The sequence below is a fragment of the Erinaceus europaeus genome, chromosome 7, assembly GCF_950295315.1.
Source record: "Erinaceus europaeus chromosome 7, mEriEur2.1, whole genome shotgun sequence".
NCBI classification, from domain to species: domain Eukaryota; kingdom Metazoa; phylum Chordata; class Mammalia; order Eulipotyphla; family Erinaceidae; genus Erinaceus; species Erinaceus europaeus.
Window position 1 is genome coordinate 43,302,576 of NC_080168.1, and position 23,715 is coordinate 43,326,290.

The following is a 23,715-nucleotide window of genomic DNA, read 5'->3' on the forward strand; positions in this document are numbered from 1 at the left end:
CCATTTCCATTTCTGATTTGCCACTGCTGGGTCTGCCTTTTAAAAGCCTTGGCTCTCTGACCAATAAAGAATATGCATCACCTGGCGCCACATGTTCGGTTCCTGAGTCATCTCCCTCCTGCCACTGAGTGAGTAGCAGCCCAGGCTGGCTCTGGTCCAGTCGCACTTGCGTTTTCTCCAACCCAGAGAGTACACACCAGGGAAGAGGCACCCCCCACGCTAGCCCAGCAATTCCCTAATAAAGAAATTTAAAAAAAAAAAGAAAGAACCAGGAAAAAAAGATTAACAGAAAAAAAAAGAAAACATAATGGGGGGGCAAGCAGTGGCACACTGGTTAAGTGCACACCTTACAGTGCTCAAAGATCTGGGTTCAAGCCCCTGGTCCCCACCTGCAGAGGGAAAGTTTCATAAGTGGTGAAGCAGGGCTGCTGGTGTCTCTCTGTCTCTCTCCCTCTCTATCTCCCACTCCCCTCTCAGTTTCTCTGTGGCTTTATCCAGTAATAAAAATAAATAGGATTAACAGAAGAAAACATGGTTTGTTCATTTAGAATGAATCTAGAAGGAAGTACCTTACAAAATGAGTGAGGAAAAGTAAAGAGGATTTATTCTGTAGGGTATGGGGATGCACAGGAATTGAGTCTATTTATTTTTTGAATAAAGCTTAAGATATACATATTTTTTCCTGGGGTTTCACTGCTCCAAGCTGACTTTTCAGATGGAGAAAGAGGAGGGAGGGGAGGAGAGAGAAATAAAGGGAGAGGGAAAGGGGGAGGAGGGTTGGAGAGAGAGGAGAGGGATCATAGGATTAAACTTGCTTCAAGTTCCATGGGGACTGGGATCTAACCCTGGTTGCATGTACAACTAACTAGGAACATTATCCAGGTAAGCTATCTTACCATTCCTAGATGGGGGGATATATATCTGTCAATCCATCAAAAATGCTTTATTTATGTTATTTTAATGAGAGAGAAAGATAAAGAGATTGAGACCAGAATACCGCTCAGCTCTGGCTTATGGTAGAGGCAGGGAATTTGAAGGTTTGGGCATGAAAGTGCCATATATCAGTCAAGAACCTAATAACCAAAATATATGAAGAACTCACTAAACTCAGCAGCAGCAGCATCATCATCATCAACAACAACAACAACAACAACACACACACACACACACACACAAAACACTGTCCAAAAATGAGAACAACAACAAAAACAACAACAACAACACACACACACACACACACAAAACACTGTCCAAAAATGAGAGCCCCCACACCTATGGACATCTAATCTTTGACAAAGGGGCCCAGACTATTACATGGGGAAAGCAGAGTCTCTTCAACAAATGGTGTTAGAAAAAATGGGTTGAAACATGCAGAAGAATGAAACTGAACCACTGTATTTCACCAAATACAAAAGTAAATTCCATGTGGATCAAGGACATGGATGTTAGACCACAAACTATCAGATACTTAGAGGAAAATATTGGCAGAACTCTTTTCTGCATAAATTCTAAAGACATCTTCAATGAAACGAATCCAATTACAAAGAAGACTAAGGCAAGTATAAACCTATGGGACTACATTAAATTAAAAAGCTTCTTCACAGCAAAAGAAACTACTACCCAAATCAAGAGATCCCTCACAGAATGGGAGAAGATCTTTACATGCCGTATATCAGACAAGAGTTTAATAACCAGAATATATAAAGAACTTGCCAAACTCAACAACAAATCAACAAATAACCCCATTCAAAAATGGGGGGTGGGGAGGACATGGACAGAATATTCACCACAGAAGAGATCCAAAAGGCTGAGAAACACATGAAAAAATGCTCCAAGTCTCTGTCAGAGAAATGCTAATGAAGACAACAATGAGATACCACTTCACTCCTGTGAGAATGTCATACATCAGAAAACATAACAGCAGCAAATGCTGGAGAGGATGTGGGGTCAAAGGAACCTCCTACACTGCTGGTGGGTATGTAAATTGGTCCAACCTCTGTGGAGAACAGTCTGGAGAACTCTCAGAAGGCTAGAAATGGACCTATCCTATAACCCTGCAATTCCTCTCCTGGGGATATATCCTAAGGAACCCAACACATCCATCCAAAAACATCTGTGTACACATATGTTCTTAGCAGCACAATTTGTAATAGCCAAAACCGGAAGCAACCCAGGTGCCCAACAACAGATGTGTGGCTGATCAAGTTGTGGTCTATATACACAATGGAATACTACTCAGCTGTAAAAAATGGTGACTTCAGCGTTTTCAGCCGATCTTGGATGGACCTTGAAAAATTCATGTTAAGTGAAATAAGTCAGAAACAGAAGGATGAATATGGGATGATCTCAATGTCAGTCAGAAGTTGAAAAGAAGATCAGAAGAGAAAACACAAGTAGAACCTGAACTGGAATTGGCATATCACACCAAAGTAAAAGACTCTGGGGTGGGGGTGAGTGGATGGGGAGAATACAGGTCTCAGAAGGATGACAGAGGACCTAGTGGGGGTTGTATTGTTATATGGAAAACTGGGAAATGTTATGCATATACAAACTATTGTATTTACTGTTGAATATAAAACATTACTTCCCCAATAACGAAATTTTTAAAAAATGAGGAGAGGATATGAACAGAACATTCACCAAAAAATTGATCCAGAAGGCTAACAGACATGAAAAAATTCTCCAAGTCATTGATTGTCAGATAAATGCAAATAAAGACAACAATGAGGGGGGCCAGGTGGTGGCACACCTGGTTAAGCAAACATATTACAATGCTCAATGTCCTAGGTTCAAGCCCCTAGTCCCGACCTGCAGGATAGAGGTTTCACAAGGGGTGAAGCAGGTTTGCAGGTGTCTCTCTTGCTCTCTCCCTCCCTATCTCCCCCACCCCTCTCAATTTCTCTCGGTCTCTATTCAATAATAAAATAAATAAAAATATTACAAAAAGAAAGAAAACTGTCTATTAAAAAAAAGACAAGTGAGGTACCACTTGTAGTACCACTTCACTCCTGTGAGAATGTCATACATCAGAAAATGCTGGAGAGGTTGTGAGGACAAAGGAACCCTCCTGCACTGCTGATGGGAATGTCAATTGGTCCAACCCCTGTGGAGAGCAGTCTGGAGAACTCTCAGAAGGCTAGAAGTGGACCTACCCTTTGATCCTGCCATTCCTCTCCTTGAGATATATCCTAAGAAATCAAGTATAATCCAAAAATATTTGTGTATACATATGTTCATAGCAGCACAATTTGTAATAGCCAAAACCTGGAAGCAACCTAGGTGTCCAACAAGAGAAGAGTGGTTGAGAAAGTTGTGATATATATATATATATATATATATATATGTATATGTATATATATATATTTATATACATACATACATATATGTATATATACATATATATATATATATATATAATGCAGTTATTAAGAATGATGAAGTCACCTTCCTTACCTCATCTTGGGAGCTTGAAGGAATCATGTGAAGTGAGATCAGCCAGAAACAGGATGAATATGGGATGATTTCACTCATGGACAGATGTTGAGAAATAAGATCAGAAGGGGAAACACAAAGCAGAACTTGGACTGGGTTTGGTGTGTTGCACCAAAGTAAAGGACTCTTTGGAAAGGGTCCTTTCAGATCCTGGTACATGGTGGTGGAGGAGGCCCTAGGCTGGGGGTGAGGACCTAGGGTGGGTGTTTTGCAGAAAATTTACACATGTACCAACAACTGGGATTTTTTGCTTGTTTGTTTTGTTTTTGTTTTTACCAGAACACTGCTCAGCTCTGGTCTATAGTGGTACGGGGGATTGAACCTGGGACTTTGGAGCCTCAGGTGTGAGAGTCTCTCTCTTTTTTTAAAAAAAAATTTTTTTAATTTATTTTAAAAAGGAGACATTAACAAAACCATAGGATAAGAGGGGCACACACAATTCCCATCCCTTCTCCTGATAGCTTTCCTGTTCTTTAACCCTCTGGGAGTATGGACCCAAGGTCATTGTGGGATGCAGAAAGTGGAAGGTCTGGCTTCTGTAATTGCTTCCCCACTGAACATGGGCATTGACTGGTCGATCCATACTCCCAGCCTGCCTCTCTCTTTCCCTAGTAGGGTGCGGCTCTGGGGAAGCAGAGCTCCAGGTCACATTGTTGGGGTTCCTCTGTCCAGGGAAGTCTGGTTGGCATCATGCTGGCATCTGGAACCTGGTGGCTGAAAAGAAAGTTAACATACAAAGCCAAATAAATTGTTGACCAATCATGGACCTAAAGGCTGGAATATTGCAGATGAAGAGTTGGGGGTCCTCCATTTTGTAGATAGCTCGTAGGCATATTTTAGTTATATTTCAAAGGGCCCGTAGCTATACTAGTTTGTTTTTTTTTCTCTGAGCCTGAAATCTGATATGCAGGTGGATCCAAGTTATTGTCTGGGGTGGTGATGTCATGGCTGGAAAAGGGACAGAAAGCTGGATCAGGGAAGAGAGTAGCTCCCTAATATGGGAAAGGGGTATAAATATTGTTGACTGGAAACCCCATCGATTTGATGTGATCTGGGGCTCATATTCAGCTTAGGAGCCTATGTGACCTCTGCATCCCTGTAGATCTGAGCTCACATTCTGTGGTCATGAATAGGAAATTCCAGGCTGCCCCAATATCAACCCATCTTCCTCAGGTGTAGCATAGAGTATGCTGTCCATCTTCCCTTCGGAGGATGGAGCATTCTCTACCATTATTGATCCAAGTTGAGGGCAAGGTCTTATAGGAGGCCCACATTTTGTTGTTCCTGATAGAGATGACCTGTGACAATGGAGAGAGGGATTTATTTGAGATCTTGGCCCGTCATGTCTGTTTGGGAATCTCAGGACTCCCCGAACAGGGCCCCAGCTGATGGGGTGGCCTGATAGTGACTAAAGAGTCATCATTAAAGTATGTCAGTCTCTTGCCTTATTCAGCTTTTGCAGTCCTTGTTTTGATAAGGTTAGCTTTGGAGTAACTGAGAGAACTGTAATAGGAAGTAGGTGAGTAGGGTATCTAAGTCTAATTAGATAGTATTTCATTAGGAACTTTATACTGACTCACTGCAGACTATTGTGTACTTTTGCTTTCAGGTATATATTTTTCCCTAATTTATGGACACGTGAACATATGCTTTATCTCACGGGACCTGGTCTATATCTAGGTTTGGGGACTTTATTGGGGAGTGGAACACCTGGAATGGAATTAGAGAATACTATGAAAGGAAAGGTCTCACCGGTGTAATGAAGCTGAAGGGTTGTCATTCCACACCTGAAGTCTCTGGACGCAGTCTGAAGTGAAGCATGCTGAGGTGGTACTCCTTGCGTTGATTAGGCTGGGATCGGCGGATGCAGTATCATTTGGTATGAATTGAGAGAAGCATGCAGGAAAGTGGGCCCCACCCTAAGGTTCCAGAACTGGGGGAAATATAGGTTCTATAGTAGAAATGTGAGGTTCCTGCTGTCTTAGGTTCAAGAAGACGATAGACAGTTATTGTTATAATCACATTATTTGGTAATTGGGTTAACTTTGAAAAATCCTTTTGTTAGGATTTGCTGTATAATACCCAACATCACCATAATTTGTGTCCTTTGACATTATTTGTATATAGCTGTGCCACCGGTTGCTCCTGTTCTCCCTGGTCTAGGCTTTTGAGAGAGTCAACGTATCAAAGACTCAGCCTATGTATTAAAAAGACTCAGTCTGTGCTTTAAAAAAGTTTGAGACATTCAATCAATTTTTCCCCTCTCATATTAATTAAATAGAGATTTATATGACTACAAATTAATAGGAGTGTACATAAACACCATTCACACCACCAAAAGACTGTGTCCCATCCCGACCCCCACGCCCCTACCACAAATATCCACCCTCACCCTCACCCCAGGGCTTTTACTTTGGTGCCCTAAGGTGTGAGAGTCTCTTTGCATAATCATTATGCTATCTACCTCCATCCCCGACAATTATATTTACTATAGACCATTAATATCCCCAATAAAAAAAGGAAGAAAAAAAAGTCCTTTCGTGTAAGTATGCTGTCTTCTTCATGCCATTTATTTTATTTGTGATTAATAGTGGTTTACAAGATTATGGGGTATAGGCCCATAACACACCCACTACCAAAGCCTGGCCTATATTTTTAACTTTTTTTTTTTTTAATGAGAGCATAATAGAGAGGTAGAGAAAGAGGGGGGAATCTCAAGTCATTGCACTATCCAAGTATTAACTAATTGTCCTTAAGTCAAGGAATACCTCTTTTTAATTTGGGAAGATCAAAACAACAGCAAACAAACAAAAAACAACTTATTTTATTGAGGACATATTTTATTTTTCCCAGATGTTTTTGAATGAATAATATTAGAAAAGCAGATGGAAAATAAATAGAAATGTTTTGTTTTTCCTTTAGGAATTATTTGATTAGACAGTTGTGATGTCTTGTAAAGGTATCTTGGCAAAGAATGGCTTTATTTAAAATATTTATTTTTTAATAATTTCTTCCAATATTTTTTATTTGATAGAAGAGAGAGACATTGAGAGAGAGAGGGAGATAGACATTTGCAGTCCTTCTTCACCACTTGTGAAGCATCCCCTCTGTCTTTTCTTTTCTCTCTCTCTCTCTCTCTCTCTCTCTCTCTCTTTTTGCCTCCAGGGTTATCACTGGGGTTTGGTGCCTGCACCAGGACTCCACTGCTCCGGGTGGCTATTTTTCCCATTTTATTACCCTTGTTGTAGTTGTTATTGTTGTTGTTATATCTGTTGTTGTTATTGGATAGGACAGAGAGAAAGAGAGAGGAGGGGAAGACAGAGAGGGGGAGGGAAAGATAGACACCTGCAGACCTGCTTTACCGCTTGTGAAGCGACTCCCCTGCAGGTGGGGAGCTGGGGCTAAAGTTGGGATACTTGCACTGGTCCTTGCGCTTTGTGCCATGGGCACTTAACCCACTGTGCTACTGCCCAGCCCCCTCAGGTTTCTTTTCTATTACAAGAAGTATTTATTTATGAGAAAGAGAAAGAGAAAGAGAGAGAATTAGAGCACTATTCTGGCATATGCAATGCCAGGGGTCAAACTTCAGACCGCATGCTGTCCAAGGCTTTTATCCACTGTGCCACTTCCTGGGCCATAGGCCAGGTACTTTTCACTGTTGAATTGCTCTCTTATCTAATCTGTGCTTAGGATCTTGTTGGTTATGTTACTCCTCATGACTTCTCAGTATGCTTCCTACACCATGTTACTGCTACACATAAAAATAATCAGTGCTCTGATTGGACCTCTTGTATGTACTTTGCTATTTTTTATTTTTTTAAAAATTATCCTTATTTATTGGATAAAAATAGCCAGAAATCAAGAGGAAAGGAGAAATAGAGAGGGAGAGTGACAGAGAGACACCTGCTGCCCTTATTCACCGCTCACAAAGCTTCCCCCCTACATGTGCCTGGGTCCTTGTACACTGTAGCATGTGTGTTCAACTAGGTGTGCCACTGTCCAGCCTCTACTTTGCTCTTTATAAATGGATCAAGAGGGTGGGGACCAGTGGCTATCATCCACAAAAGAATATATATGTCAGATATACTTCTATTTGTGTAAGTTTATGTTTTAAAATTCATGGAAGGATGGTAGGGAAGCTGCTAATCTGTTTCAAAAAACATTATTTTCTTAGAAGATCTTTTCCTAATTCAGAAGTGAAAGTAAAGATATTTTTTTTTCTCCCCCTCCCCCTCCCCCCCAGTAAAGATATATTTTTATTGATAGATCATTAAGATCTGTGTTCAAATTCAGGTTACATGGGGGTGGTAGTGTTACTATTCCATTTGAATTGTTATGATGAAACAGTAATCTTTACAATGTATTTAACAAGTTTAACTAATTTCCCCTTTCTATGTACTTAGATATGAGAGAATAGATTTAGATTAAGCTTTTTAAGAGCTTTTATTTATTTATTATTATTATGCATTTATTTTTTTTGCCTTCAGGGTTATTGCTGGGGCTCGGTGCCTGCACTACGAATCCACTGCTCATGGAGGCTATTTTGTTCCTTTTGTTGCTCTTGTTGTTTATTGTTTTTTTTAATTTCTTTATTGGGGAATTAATGTTTTACATTCAACAGTAAATACAATAGTTTGTACATGCATAGTATTTCCCAGTTTTCCATATAATAATACAACCCCCACTAGGTCCTCTATCATCCTTCTTGGATCTGTATTCTCCCCACCCACCCACCTCAGAGTCTTTTACTTTGGTGCAATATGCCAATTCCAGTTCAGGTTCTACTTGTGTTTTCTCTTCTGATCTTGTTTTTCAACTTCTGCCTGAGAGTGAGATCATCCCACATTCATCCTTCTGTTTCTGAATAATTTCACTCAACATGAATTTTTCAAGGTCCATCCAAGATCGGCTGAAAACTGTGAAGTCACCATTTTTTACAGCTAAGTAGTATTCCATTGTGTATATATACCACGACTTGCTCAGCCACTCATCTATTGTTGGACACCTGGGTTGCTTCCAGGTTTTGGCTATTACAAACTGTGCTGCCAAGAACATATGTGTACACAGATCTTTTTGGATGGATGTGTTGGGTTCCTTAGGATATATCCCCAGGAGAGGAATTGCAGGATCATAGGGTAGGTCCATTTCTAGCCTTCTGAGAGTTCTCCAGACTGTTCTCCACAGGGGTTGGACCAATTTGCATTCCCACCAGCAGTGTAGGAGGTTCCTTTGACCCCACATCCTCTCCAGCATTTGCTGCTGTTACGTTTTCTGATGTATGACATTCTCACAGGAGTGAAGTGCTATCTCATTGTTGTCTTGATTTGCATTTCTCTGACAGAGACTTGGAGCATTTTTTCATGTGTTTCTCAGCCTTTTGGATCTCTTCTGTGGTGAATATTCTGTCCATGTCCTCCCCACTCCCCATTTTTGGATGGGGTTATTTGTTGATTTGTTGTTGAGTTTGGCAAGTTCTTTATATATATTCTGGTTATTAGTCTCTTGTCTGATGTATGGCATGTAAAGATCTTCTCCCATTCTGTGAGGGGTCTCTTGGTTTGGGTAGTAGTTTCTTTAGCTGTGCAGAAGCTTTTTAATTTGATGTAGTCCCATAGGTTTATGCTTGCCTTAGTCTTCTTTGTAATTGGATTCGTTTCATTGAAGACGTCTTTAAAATTTATGTGGAAAAGAGTTCTGCCAATATTTTCCTCTAAGTATCTGATAGTTTGTGGTCTAACATCCAAGTCCTTGATCCACTTGGAATTGCCTTTTGTATTTGGTGAAATACAGTGGTTCAGTTTCATTCTTTTGCATGTTTCAACCCATTGTTTCCAACACCATTTGTTGAAGAGACTCTGCTTTTCCATTTAATAATCTGGGCACTTTTGTCAAAGATTAGATGTCCATAGGTGTGGTGTTTGTTTGTTTCTTAAAGATTTTATTTATTCATTAATGAGAAAGATAGGAGAGAAAGAAAGAACCATACATCACTCTGGTACATGTGCTGCCGTGGATTGAACTCAGGATCTCTTGCTTGAGAGTCTAGTGCTTTAGCTTCTGTGCCACCTCCCGGACCACTGTTTATTGTTGTTTTTGTTATTGTTGTTATTGTTATTATTGTTGTCGTTGGATGGGACATTGAAAAATTGAGAGAGGAGTGGAAGACAGAGAGGGGGAGAGGAAGACAGATACCTGTAGGCATGCTACACCACTTGTGGGGACCCAGGGGCTGGAACCAGGATCCTTAATGCCAGTCCTTGATTTATCGCCATGTGCGCTTAACCACTGCGCTACCGCCCAGACCCTCTCCTTTCTCTATTTCTTATTCTTTTAATATTTTATTTCTTTATTAATGAGAAAGATAGGAGGAGAGAGAAAGAACCAGACATCACTCTGGTACATGTGTTTCTGGGGATTGAACTCTAGACCTCATGCTTGAGAGTCCACTGTTTTATCCACTGTGCCACCTCCTAGACCACTAGATTAAGCTTTTTCTCCCTTCCTTCCTTCCTTCCTTCCTTCCTTCCTTCCTCCACTTCTTTCTTTCTTTCTTTAAATTTTAGATTAAGCTTTTTATAAGGCAAAATAAATCTCCTTTTCACTGCCAAATATGCATTTGAGTAAATTACTGATTTTGAAAAAAGGTCTGATTTGGAACTGGCAAATAGGTCACTTGGAAAGTGTGCTGCAGGGGCCGGGAGATGGTGCACTGGGTTAATAAATGCACACAGTATGAAGAGCAAGGACCTGCACATGGATCCTGCAGGGAGGGGGGTTTCCCTTCACAGGCAGTGAAGTAGGTCTGCAGATGTCTCTCTTTCTCTTTCCCCCTCTATCTCCCATCCCCTCTCAATTTCTCTCTATCCTACCTAATAATAATAATAATAATAATAAGGCCTCAGTCATGTAAGTTCCATATTATACTAGCTGAACTATTTCTCCAGTCACAAGTTCTTTTTGCAATATTTCAGGATGTGCTCATAGGCATAAATGGTAAGAATTCTGCCTTTCATGGACTCATGACCTATCCTGGGTCATTAATCATTGTGATCACAGGTCTAGGGTTCTTCTGAGCCTTTGTTTCCTCCTCCATAAAGTGGAACATCTAGTTAACACTCATGTAAATGCCTACTACTGTACTTGACACAGGTAGTGAGTGCTTAGTAGTTGCTGATAACTCATGTAATAGTGTTAATTAACCATTAAAATAATTCATATAGAGCTTTTAATAGCATAGGAAATATTCTATACTATGCCTATTTACTAATAGACATGCAGATCTAAAATAGTTTTTTTTTTTTAAGAATAGACACATATAGCTTTAAAAAGTATGGAGGGGGAAGGTGGGTGGTGGTACACTCTGTTGAGTGTACATATTACCATGCACAAAGACCCGGGTTCAAACTCTAGGTCCCCACCTGCAGGGAGAAAGCTTTGCAAGTGGTGAAGCAGGGCTGCAAGTATCTCTCTGTGTCTCTATTTTCCTCTCTATCTCCCCCTTCCCTCTCAATTTCTGCCTGTCTCTATCAAGTAAATAAATAAATTTTTAAAAAGGTTTGAAAAATAAGTTAAAATAAAAAGGGCCAAACCAAGGTGGTGGACCAGGGTGGTCTGTTTTCCTTTTCCTCTACAATAACAGCAAAAATTTAATGTACATGAAAAAACCCACACACAAATCCAGACAAGCTCCTAGGGCAAGGATCAAAAACACAGCAGTCATGCTGCAAGGACACAGAGCCACTCTGAATGACAATATGCCACCATCAGGAAGTAATCAATAAGATGCAGATCTTTAATCAGAAGAGCAGGCTGAACCAAAGTCCTATTACTGTCTCGTGTTTACAGCTTTTCAACAATGGGGCATAGGAAATAAAAGCTATAAGTTATGTGGGAATTATAGCAGCAGCCTGCCAAGAGAAGCCAAGTAGATACAGCCATTTTAATACTCACTTCCCACAGTACCAGACGTTAGGGTGAGCTGGAGAGAAATACTTCATTCATAGTGTGCAGCCTACCAGAAGTTGTGTCAAGGCAGCCTTCTATGTACATCTGTGACTTCAGACTTCTGATCACTATCTAGGGTGGTCTAACCTTGATGCTCTAATCATCAGCCAAGAATTTGTGACTTTGGAGCCCTGGCCATTTCTCATGTTTGTTCAAACACAGAGATCTCTGCTGCTCATCCTCACAGAGCATCAAATAATTAATAGAAGGATAGAGGAAATCATCTGCAATGATGGATCAACATAACAGCTTGAAGAAAACCCCAAATTCAACAGAGCTATTATATATAAACTTCCAAATAAAGACTTCAAAACTGTGGCCCTGAATATGCTCACTGAAATGAAAAGTTTAAAGGAAGGAAATTTCAATCAAGTCAGAGAAAATATGCTAATGTCATAACAGAAGTCAGAGAGTTTTTGTATCTCAGGAGGTGGCACAGTGAGTAAATTGTTGGACTCTTAAGCGTGAGATCCCAAGTTTAACTCCTGACAATGGATAGGCCAAAATGATGCTCTGGTGCCCCTCCCCCAAACTGATTAATTAAAAAATAATCAGAGGGCAGGGGTAGATAGCATAATGGTTATACAAACAGACTGTCATGCCTGAGGCTTCGAAGTCCCAGGTTCAGTCCCCTGCACCACCATAAACCAGAGCAGATCAGTGCTCTGGCAAAATAATAATAATAATAATAATAATAATAATCAGGGAGGGGGCTGGGTGATGATGCATTTGGTTGAGTGCACATGGCACAATGTGCAAGGACTGGGGTTCAAGCCCCCAGTCCCCACCTGTGATGGGGAAGCTTCACAATCAATGAGGTAATTACTGCAGGTGTCTCTCTCTCTCTCTCTCTACCCCCCCACATTAGTTCCTCTATGGCCAATAAATGAATAAATGAATAAAATATTTTAAAAAGCAGGGAGCTAAAGAATACAATATCTGAGATAAAAACAAAAACAAAACAAACATACAAAAGACAAAGACAGTAGAAGAGAACATGGACAGAAAAAAAAGAAGCCAAAGGTCCAAGTGATGAGCTGAAGAATAGAGGAAGACATTTCATAAAAATAAGTTAAAAGAAAAAAAGAAGGAAAGCAAATGAAGATATATAAGAAAGTTAGGGGAAAACAGCAAGAGAAACAATATCAAAGGAGTGCCCAAAGGAGAAGAGAGAAAAAGAGAATGAGATAATATTCTTTTTTTTAAGTTTTTTTTAAATATAAATTTCTTTATTGGGGAATTAATGTTTTACATTCAACAGTAAATACAATAGATTGTGCATGCAAAGTTTTTTTTTTTTAATTTATTCCCTTTTGTTGCCCTTGTTGCTTTACTGTTGTAATTATTATTGTTGTCTGTCTTTGTTGTAGGATAGGACAGAGAGAAATGGAGAGAGGAGGGGAAGACAGAGAAGAGGAGAGAAAGACAGACACCTGCAGATCTACTTTATCGCTTGTGAAGCGACTACCCTGCAGGTGGGGGGCCGGGGGCTCGAACCAGGATCGGTCCTTCTGCTTTGCACCATGTGCGCTTAAGCCACTGCGCTACCGCCTGACTGCCTTGGGATAATATTCTTATTTGAAGAAATATTAGCTAAGAAATTCCCCAAGTTGAATGAGATAGACCCTCAAACCCATAAATTCTTAAGGATTCCAGAAAAATAAGCCCAAGCCTAAACTCTCTGATGTACATAATAATTAAAGTGACAAAGATCAAAGAGAAAGAGGGAATATTAAAGACAATTAGGCAAAAGCAAAGAGTCACCTCTAGGAAACTCTCATAAGACTATTAGCTGACTCCTCAGCTGAAATTCTATAGGTTAGAAAGGACTCGCAGGACATATTCAAAGTTTTGAATGAAAAAGACATGCATCCCAAAATACTCTATCCAGCTAGGTTATCGGTCAAAATTGAAGGAGTGATAGAGAATTAAAGACAGGGAGTGGGATGGTAGCGCAGAGGGTTAAGTGCACATGGTGCAAAATACAAGGACCTGGCGTGAGGATCCCGGTTCCAATCCCCCCCCCCCCCGGCTTGGGCCCCGGCTCCCCACCTGCAGGGGAGTCACTTCACAAGCGGTGAAGCAGGTCTGCAGGTGTCTTTCTCTCCCCCTCTCTGTCTTCCCCTCCTCTCTCCATTTCTCTCTGTCCTATCCAACAACAACGACATCAATAATAACTACAACAATAAAACAACAAGTACAACAAAAGGAAATAAATAAATAAATATAAAAAAACTTAAAAAAAAATAAAGACAACCAACAGTTAAGGGAATCCATCAACACTAAATCAGCCTTATAGGAAATATTGAAAGGATTCATATAAAATGAAAACTCTGAATGATAGCATTCATGGAAGAAAGAAACTCAGCAGAGGAATAAGCAAAGTCACATGAAGACAAGTCTTTGGTCTCAAATTGCTGAACTGTGTTATTAGGAGACTCCAGGGGGTGGGAGTGAGGGGTTTGCGAGAATGGAGGGCATCCAGTGGACTCTGGTGGAAAGATATTGTTGCTTTGGTGGGGATAAGGTGTGGTAGCACATTTTGAAGAGGTGAAAAATTGTGTCTTTGTATCCTATTTGAATCCACAGTCTAGAGGTGTCATGATAGGGTCATTATGTGATAGCAGTGAGAGATACTACTTCTTCTTAGAGAGGTCAGTGACTGGACACTGAGCCAGAGGGCTAGAAAATGAAGGGCCAATACGGAGCCCAGTAAGGAAGAGTAGAAGGTGCTCCAGCGGCTTTCATTGGAAGGTCACATAAGCATTTCCCACCCAGAGAGGGTTTCAGCAGTGTGTTGACAGAGACCAACAAGTGGAAAGGTTAGGGAATTGGGTGGTAGCACAGCGGGTTAACCGCAGGTGGTTGTTAGATAGGACAAAACGAAATGGAAAGAGGAAGGGAAGACAGAGGGGGAGAGAAAGATAGACACCTGCAGACCTGCTTCACTGCCTGTAAAGCAACCCCCTGCAGGTGGGGAGCTGGAGGCTCGAACCAGGATCCTTGCGCCAGTCCTTGTGCTTCACACTATGCGCTTAACCCATTGTGCTACCGCCCGACTCCCAAGATTAATTTTTTTATGAGAGAGAAAGAGAGAGAGAGAGAGAAAGAGGGAGGGGGCGAGAACATCACTGAACTCTGGCATATGGTGGTGCTGAGATGAAATTTGTGGTTTCTGGGGCCTCAAGCATGCAAATCCTGTGCTCTAATACTAAACTGTTTTAAGAGTCTTTTGGAGAAATTAGGGAAGGGTGTTCTTCTTAATATCAGCTACCTAGTAAGATCTAAGAATTTAAAGGTTAATAAAATTATAATAATAAGCTCCAAGGCACTTCTTTGATCTGTGGGATCTAAAAGCTGCTTGCCACTATTAATTAATGGTCACACAACTCCCTGGCTAGTGATCTCTAGTTTTATAAGAGGAGACAACTGAGAGTTGACTGGAATACAGTGGGAACTTCCAAAGTTCTGCAGGCCAGCGGTCTCCTACCACCATCCCTCTCTTTCTCTCCCCTCTCTTCCTCCTACTTTATAGCTAGAAATGAAGAGGTAGAGAGAGAGAGAGAAAAAGAGAGAGAGAGGGAGAATGCACAATATGGTGGGATCCTGGGTTGTACATACAGCAAAAGCAGTACACTAACCAAGTAAGCTATTTCCCTGACATTTCTATCTTAGAAATGTCCCTTTTGTTCTAGAATTGAAATGCACAACTGTGAGATCTAAAACAATTGGAGTGCAGAGGGGTGCTGTTACTGCATGGTCCCATATGTTGTACCCATGGAGGTACATGTAACATAAAATGAATGGACTAATTGCAAAAAAAAATTCCTGTGTCAGCGCACCTGGTTGAGCACACATGTTACAGTTGCAAGGACCAGGTTCAAGCTCCCTGTCCCCTCCTACAGGGGGAAAGCTTCACAAGTAGTGAAGCAGGGCTGCAGGTGTCTCTCTGTCTCTCCCTCTCTATCACTTCCTTCCCTCTAAATTTCTCACTGCCTCTATTCAATAAATAAAGATAATAATTTTTTAATTATAAAAAATTCCTTGTGTCCATTCTGCTTTTAGCAGTTTAAGGTGATGATGTTTTCCTTCTATTGGGGAAAGAACATGCTCTGAGTAATGAAAATGGGTACCCAGTGAGGAGTGGTGCTTGGCTATAGACAGCCAATTAAGGGAAAGAATTAAGTAATGACAAAGTAACATTTGTTGAACTTGTAAAAGGGGAAAATCTAAACTCTTAACCACAGTGGAGATTTTTTTTCCTTCAGATTTACATCCTGCTTAAAGACAAAATGATGATGATAATTCAGAGATTGATTACCTGCCATAAGTTGAGTCCTTTGTGTCAACTTACTCATCTAATTTCCACAACCATCACATGATGTGTAGGCATTATATTTAGTTGCCATTTTAGACGAGTAACTGAGGCACAGAGGTCATAGGACTTGTACCTTGTCAGAAAACAGGCCAAATCATGTGACTTCTCATCCCCTCCTTTCCTAGAAGAGACTCTGATCATTATAGGACTGTACTACCTGTGAGGATAAAGCTAGAGGAGGCTGTCACCAACTCAGATATTTATCAAAGAGGAGCCCTGGGCACATTTGAAGACAGAATGATTCAACAGCCCTAAGTACAAGATAGGGAAAGGATGTTTAAGGGGTGTGGGGTTCCCTAGATCATCTGAAAATGGAATAGGTTGTGAGGTTCTGGTAAAAGTGAGATTTCATTAATTAACTAATTTTTTTTTTTTTTTTTTTACCAGAGCACTGTTCAGCTCTGGCTTATGGTGGTGTGGGGGATTGAATCTGGGACCTGAGAGCCTCAGGCATGAAAGTCTCTCTGCATAAGCATTATGCTATACCTCCACCCAAAAGTGAGATTTTACAAATATAGAACAAACCTTCTGAGGCTAAAAGATGTCTAAGTATGGCAAGCTTCTGTGAAGAGGAGAGATAGAAGGGAAAGGAGTTCTTATTGGATGACCTTGAACGTTGAGGCAGCATGCTGGAACCATTTCCTACTAAATCCAGCCATTGTCAAACAGGAATTTTGCAAGCAGATTGGTAGTTTGAAATGTGTGTGTGTTTGGGCGGGGGGGGGGGGGGGGGGGTGGAGGCAGGGGAAGTGGTGGCACACTTGGCTGAGTGTACATGTTATAATGCATAAGGACCCAGGTTTGAGCCCCTGGTCCCCACCTGCAGGGAGAAAGCTTCACAAGTGGTGAAACAGTGCTGCAGGTGTCTCTCTCTCCCTCTACCACCCCCTTCCCTATCAATTTCTGACTGTCACTACTCAGTAAATAAGTAATGATAATAATAATAAAGCCTGCGTGGCAAGAAAAAAAAACTCTTAAAAATGTTAAAAAGGTGCAGGGCTGGGTGGTGGTGCACCTGGTTGAGCGCACATATTACAATGCTCAAGGACCCATGTTTGATTCCCCGGTCCCCACCTGCAGGGGGGGGAAGCTTTTTGAGTGGTGAAGCAGGGTTGCAGGTGTCTCTCTGTCTCTCTCCCTCTCTATCACCTCCTTCTCTCTTGATTTTTGGTTGTCTCTATCCAATAAATAAATGAGGATAATAAAAAAAAAATTTAGGGAGCGGGCAGTAGTACAGCAGGTTAAGTGCACATTGCGGAAAGCTCACAGACTGGCATCAGGATACCGTTTTGAGCCCCCGGCTCCCCACCTGCCGGGGGGGTTGCTTCACAGGCAGTGAAGCAGGTCTGCAGGTGTCTATCTTTCTCTCCCCCTCTCTGTCTTCCCCTCCTCTCTTGATTTCTCTCTGTCCTACCCAACATCAATGACAGCAATAATAATAACAACAATGATAATAACAAGGGCAAAAAAGGGGAAAGAAGTAAAAAAAAAAATTTAAAAAATTAAAAAGGGCGGGGGGTAGATAGCAAAAACGTTATGCAAAGAGACTCTCATGCCTGAGGCTCCAAGGTCCCAGGTTCAATCCCGTGCACCACCATAAGCCAGAGCTGAACAGTGCTCTAGTAAAAAAAAAAAAAAAAAAAAAAAAAAGGGCTGGTGGTGGCACACCTGGTTGAACACACATGTTACAATAATGCAAGGACCCAGGTTCAAGCCCTCAGCACCCCCCCCCCCATGCAGGAGGAAAGCTTCACTAGTGGTAAAGCAATGTTGTAGATGTCTCTCTGTTTCTATCACCCCTTTCCCTCTTGATTTCTGGCTGTCTCTAGCCAATAAATAAATCAGTAAGTAAAGATAATTTTAAAAAAACTTAAAAAAAATAAAATAAAGCAAAACTGAAGTAGGAACATTCATTGCACTGAAGTTGACAGAGGTTACAACAAATTAGGGATCCCCAGCCTAACTTCCAGAGCTGGTTTTTTAGACTTGGTTCTGCTCTCCACTTCTCTAGCTTTCAGAAGTCTGCTGACCTTGTGTGAGTAGCTATTATAGGAATGGCACTGTGCCAGGTATTGGGGATACAAAGACCAGCTGCTCAAGGGAAAATACTGGGTGGAGAGAGAAGAGTAACAAGGGTGTGAATTCATGCTCAGCTGCCAGAGCTTGGGCCATTCACTTAACATTGGGTTACTCATCAGTCAATGGAGGTGACAATACATATCCCAAAGGGTTTTTGAAATGATTAATGAGAACATATAAAGCTCCTGGAACAGAGGTGCTTAGCAAGTCACTGTTGTTGTTTTTTTAAATATTTTCTTATTTGTTTATTTATTTGGGTAGAGACAGAAATTGAGAGGGGAGTGGGGAGATAGAAAGGGAGAAAAACAGAGAGACACCTGCAGCACTGTTTCACCATTTGTGAAACTTTTCCCCTGCAGGTGGGAGCTGGGGGCTTGAACCCAGGTCCTTATGCATTGTAGCATTTGCACTCCACCAGGTGCACCACCACCTAGCCCCAATAAGTCACTGTTCTAGGGGTGGTAGGTAAATATCTGGCTTTTATGTAGCTTGGTATAAGAAACACAGAAGCATGGCTGGTTCTGTATTTGATCAGAGAAGGCTTCATAGAGATCTTGGTTCCCCAAGTAGGATTTCAGAGTGGATGTTTCATGAATGAAGTCTTTTGAGGATTCGTGGGGAACATATGGGAAAAGCCAGACACCGAGCTAGCTAGCTGACTTATGGACTCCAAACTTACATGTATTTACAGTTTCCTCTTCCCTAGTGTTTCTGTAGCTCACACAAAACCAGACCATTTCTGTCCTATGACTGTGTCTTTGTACATATTTCTCCATCTGCCAAGAAAAACTCCCTTCCCAAAGCTCTCTTGGATTAGATGACTTGTAATGGCTTTTAGTTATTTGGGGACCCAGAAGAGTGACAGTGTGAGCAATGAGAAGTGCTGGGTGGGAATCAGAAAAGCTGTCCTGGAGGAGAGGCCATTTTACATGAATTTTGAAGGTCTAGGCCCTTAGAAGGGAAGATAATTTTAGGTAGGAGGTAAAACTTAAAGTTAAGAGGTGTAAGATGGGGGGGGGGTTAGGTGGTAGTGCAGTGGGTTAAGTGCACGTGGTATGAAGCGCAAGGACTCGCATAAGGATCCCAGTTTGAGCCCGGACTCCCGGCCTGTGTGTGTGTGTGGGGGGTTGTCACTTCACAGGCGTGAAGAAGGTCTGCAGGTGTCTTTCCCCCCCTGTCTTCCCCTCCTCTCTCGGTTTCTCTCTGTCCTATCCAACAATGACGACATCAAAAACAACAACAATAATAACTACAAAAACAATAAAAAAGCAAGGGCAACAAAAGGGAAAACAAACATATAAAAAAGGGTGTAAGAGGCAGAACTAGAAAAGATGCTGAATAATGAGAAATAGTGGCAGATGACACTTTCTTCCAATTAGGAGCAACTAAATAGAACCAAGGAGTTCCCTGTTTTTCATGACCAGGGTAAGAATAATAGGTTTTTATTAGCAGTAAGGAAAGTTTGAAAGGAAAAATGAAGGCTTTCTAAAATGGAGATTAAACTTTTTCTTTTTCTTTCTTTTTTGCCTCCAGGGTTATTGCTGGGGCTTAGTGCTTGTACCATGAATCCACTGCTCCTAGAGGCCATTTTTTCCCCTTTTGTTGCCCTTGTTGTTGTAGCCTTGTTGTGGTTATTATTGTTAATTGTTGATGTCATTTTTTGTTGGATAGGACAAAGAGAAATGGAGAGAGGAGGGGAAAACAGAGAGGGGGAGAGAAAGATAAACACCTGCAGACCTGCTTCACCACCTGTGAAGCGACTCCTCTGCAGGTGGGGAGCTGGGGGCTCGAACCGGGATCTTTACACCGGTCCTTACACTTTGAGCCACATGTGCTTACATGCGCTTAACCCGCTGCGCTACCTCCCGACCCCCTAAACTTTTTCTTTATTTAGAGGGGGGGGAGGAGAAGAACACTTCTCCTGCTTATGTACTATGGAAGTCAAAACTTGCAGTTTCACCAGTCCAAGTCCTGATTTAGTTCCCTGCTCACATTCTTTTTTTTTTTTTATGCTAGGACTTCAAACCTTTGCCATTGTCTGGCAGGCTCCCCCCCCTTTTTAATTTCAGATAGAAACAGAGAAGGAGAGATAGCATTAGGAGACACCATAGCACCATTGCACTGTTCAAGATGTTTCCCTTGGTGCTTCCCTGTGGTGCTGGAGACTCAAACCTGGGTCTTTGCACAAGGCAAAGTATATGCTCTACCAGGTAAGCTATCTCCCCATCTCATTTATTTTTTTTAAAAATTTTTTATTTATAAACAGAAAAGATTGACTAAACCATAGGATAAGAGGGGTACAACTCCACACAATTCCCACCACCAGAACTCTGTATCCCATCCCCTCCCCCGATAGCTTTCCTATTCTTTAACCCTCTGGGAGTATGGACCCAAGGTCATTGTGGAATGCAGAAGGTAGAAAGAAGGTCTGGCTTCTGTAATTGCTTCTCAGCTGAACATGGGCATTGACTGGTTGATCCATACTCCCAGCCTGCCCCTCTCTTTCCCTAGTAGGGAAGGGCTCTGGGGAAGCAGAGCTCCAGGACACATTGGTGGTGTTGTCTGTCCAGGGAAGTCTGGTCGGCATCCTACTAGCATCTGGAACCTGGTGGCTGAAAAGAGAGTTAACATACAAAGCCAAACAAACTGATGAACAATCATGGACCTAAAGGCTGGAATGATGCAGATGAAGAGTTGGGGGCTCTGTTCTGTAGATAGCTAGTAGGCATATTTTAGTTATATTCCAAAGGGCCTGTGGCTATACGAGTTGTTTTTCTTTATTCCCCTGAGCCTGAAGTCATATATGTAGGTAGATCCAAGTTATTGTCTGGGGAGATGATGTCATAGCTGGAAAAAGGACCAGAAAGCTGCATCAGGGAAGAGAGTAGCTCCCTAATATGGGAAAGGGGTATAAATATTGTTGACTGTCATTTTTTTTAACTTAAAAATGGTCACATGGTTCGAGTCCCCGCTCCCCAACTGCGGGGGGGGGGGGGGTCGCTTCACAGGCAGTGAAGCAGGTCTGCAGGTGTCTATCTTTCTTTCCCCCTGCCTGTCTTCCCTATCTCTCTCCATTTCTTACTGTCCTATCCAACAATGACATCAACAACAACAATAATAACTACAACAAGGGCAACAAAAGGGAACAAATAAATAAATAAAAGAATATTATAAAAAATATTTTTTTAAAAAATGGTCACATAGTGGCCAGGAAGGTGGTACAGTATTGTACTCTCAAGCATGAGGTCCTGAGTTCAATCCCCAGCAGCGTATGTACCAGAGTGATTTCTGGTTCTTTCTCTCCTCCTATCTTTCTCATTAATAAATAAATAAATAAAATCTTTTTAAAAATGGTCACAAGGAGTGATTCTAGAGACTTGTGCTATATTTTGCTCACTTAAGAACTACATGAAGTTAGACTGCTTTAGTCATTTCTGATACGCAGTTAGAAAATATTAACTAAGGTAACTGACCTGTCATACAGGTTCTTAAGAAACCAAACCTTATCAGTTATAGTGTCTAACTTAAAAATCTCTATATAACCTAAGGTACACTTTTGAAATTCACTGTAGTTTGCATGTTTATTTAAGAATGAAGAGGCAGGAGGCTGGGTGGTGGTGCATCAAGTTGAGCACACATATTACAGTGTCCAAGAAACCAGGTTCAAGCACCTGGTCTCCACTTACAGGGGGAATGCTTCCTGAGTGGTGAAGTGTTGCATATCTCTCTCTCTCCCATCTATTTTAATTTCTCTCTGTCTCTCTCTGTAATCAATAATAATAATGAACCAGACTTTTGTGTCTAAGGCCACAGAGATAGTAGGTTCAATCCCAGGTACCACCATATATCAGAGCTGAACAGCGCTCTCTGACTCTTTCTCTCTGAATTAAATAAAGAAGATATTTTGAAAAAAAGAATGATGAGTTTGGGGCTGGGAGATAGCTTGCCTCGTAGCCCTCCTGCCTTATCAGGAGTGTGGTGCTTGGGTTTGAGCCTTGGCATCATGTGGAAGCATTAAGGGAACTCCATAGATGGTGGAGCTGTTGTCCTGATGTGTCTCATATTTCTCTGAAGTAAATTTTGAACCAGGGAGAGGACACTTAGTAGTGGCTTCTACTTTATGTGAGGCCCAGTGCTTTGACAAACAACGAGGAGTTGATGACCCTGGTTTATGGGTTGTTAATATGTAGATTAAAGTAGATAATAGTTGAAACAGAGTTGACACAGCATCTGGGAATAAATGTGGGGTTTTCACCTTTAGGACCAGCTTCATTTTCTTTCTTTCTTCCTTTCTCTTTTCTTTTCTTTCTGCAAAGCACTGCTCAGCTCTGGCTAATGGTGGGGGAAAATTGAACCTGGGACTTTAGAGCCTCAGACAGAGGTGTCTTTTTGCATAACCATTATCCTATCTACCCCTACCCTAGAACCAGCTTTCTTTTCCTCACATTTTTCATTCTTTTTTGCGCTTTGGAAGGGGCTCAAAGAAGCAGACTGTGACTGTCTGCTAGTTAAGAGAAGAAAAGCGTGACTTTTTGAAATGCTAAAAATCCAGTAATCCTTTGACCCAAGTGTACTTCGGTCCATTGGTATCCAGACAAAGAAGTGGGAAAACGCTCATCTATTTATTTACCCGGCAAATATCCATAGCCGCCTACTAGTGCAAGGTGCTGAGTAAAACTATGAGTAACTGAGGGGAAGACCGAGAAGGTAGCTGGCTCACTTGGGCTGCAGCAGGTAACCTGGCATAGTTGGAGTTAAATAGACCCTGTATTCCTTAAAACAAGCATGACAGACCAAAACAAGAAGCAGGAAATACCATAATGGGAAGTTATGTGCTGTTGAAAATTTGTCACCTCATCTGGCTTAGTCAGAATGGATCAGATGTTCTTCTTAGAAAAGCCTGATGACTTCCATTAGGGAACTGCCAAACTGACTAACCTAAAAGCGCAGAGTCATGGGCCCCAAACTTTGCGAACCCCTAAAGAGTTCTGAAAGTCCAGGTCACACCCTCTACCGATTACCTCAGAATGTCTGGGGATGGGAGCCATGCGTCAGTGTTATATTATTATTTTTTTAAACAACCCTTCCTGATCACAATAGGCAGGAGAGTGGTGGAGTCACTCCCTGCAGGCAGGTAGTTTCCCCCGCAGCCCACTTTCCTCGGGTCCATGCAGCTGCGCTGCCCTTTGCTGGGGCTGGGGGCGCTCTGAGCAGGAAAAGCCGGCGGCCTCGCCCCCCTGTGCGGAGCCTGGAGCACTGGCGCCGGCTGCCCGAGCGGCGGATTTCTGCTTTGTCATCCTGACTCTGGCGCCCTGCCCGCCGATCAGGAGCAGGGCGGGGCTTCTCTTGGCCGCCGGGAACCTACCATCCTTACCCCGCAGTGAGCCTCAGACCCGGGTCGCTGCCGAGCGGAAGGAGGAAGAGCGGGTGGAGTCCACGTAAGCTAGGGGAAGCCGCAGCTGCCGCCCTGCGCGCGCGGGGGGGGGGGGACCGCGGGGACGAGCGCGTCTCGGGGTTGGTGCCCGGGAGGCTTCTCCGTGTTGCCAAGCGGGGGGCGCCTCGGCCGCCTTCATTGTGCCGCCACTGCCGGTTCAGGCTCGGCACACGGTGGGGGAGGCCGGCCCCTTGCCGGCCGGCGACTGCCTTCCTGCCTCCTGCTCTTTTATTTGCCGACAGTTCGGCGGGCTTTGGAGAACACGAGTTTTCTGTACCCTGTTTCAGTCCGCGGGTGTGCATGGGATGCCCTCTACAACACTGTGTCT

The 23,715-nt window shown here is 42.2% G+C and overlaps 1 protein-coding gene across 5 annotated transcripts in view; it reads left to right on the forward strand.

The window, feature by feature from the left end:
* TXNRD1 (thioredoxin reductase 1) overlaps window positions 1-23,715 on the forward strand; it is a 150,512-nt gene that overhangs the window by 36,124 nt on the left and 90,673 nt on the right. Inside the window, exon 1 of one of the 5 annotated variants that reach the window (XM_060194324.1) lies at window positions 23,102-23,391. The exons of 3 other annotated variants lie outside the window; for them this stretch is intronic. The gene's annotated coding sequence lies outside the window, so the exon portion shown is untranslated. Of the gene's footprint in view, window positions 1-23,101; window positions 23,392-23,715 lie in introns of those variants that run through there. One more of the 5 variants, XM_060194325.1, reaches the window with a different exon arrangement.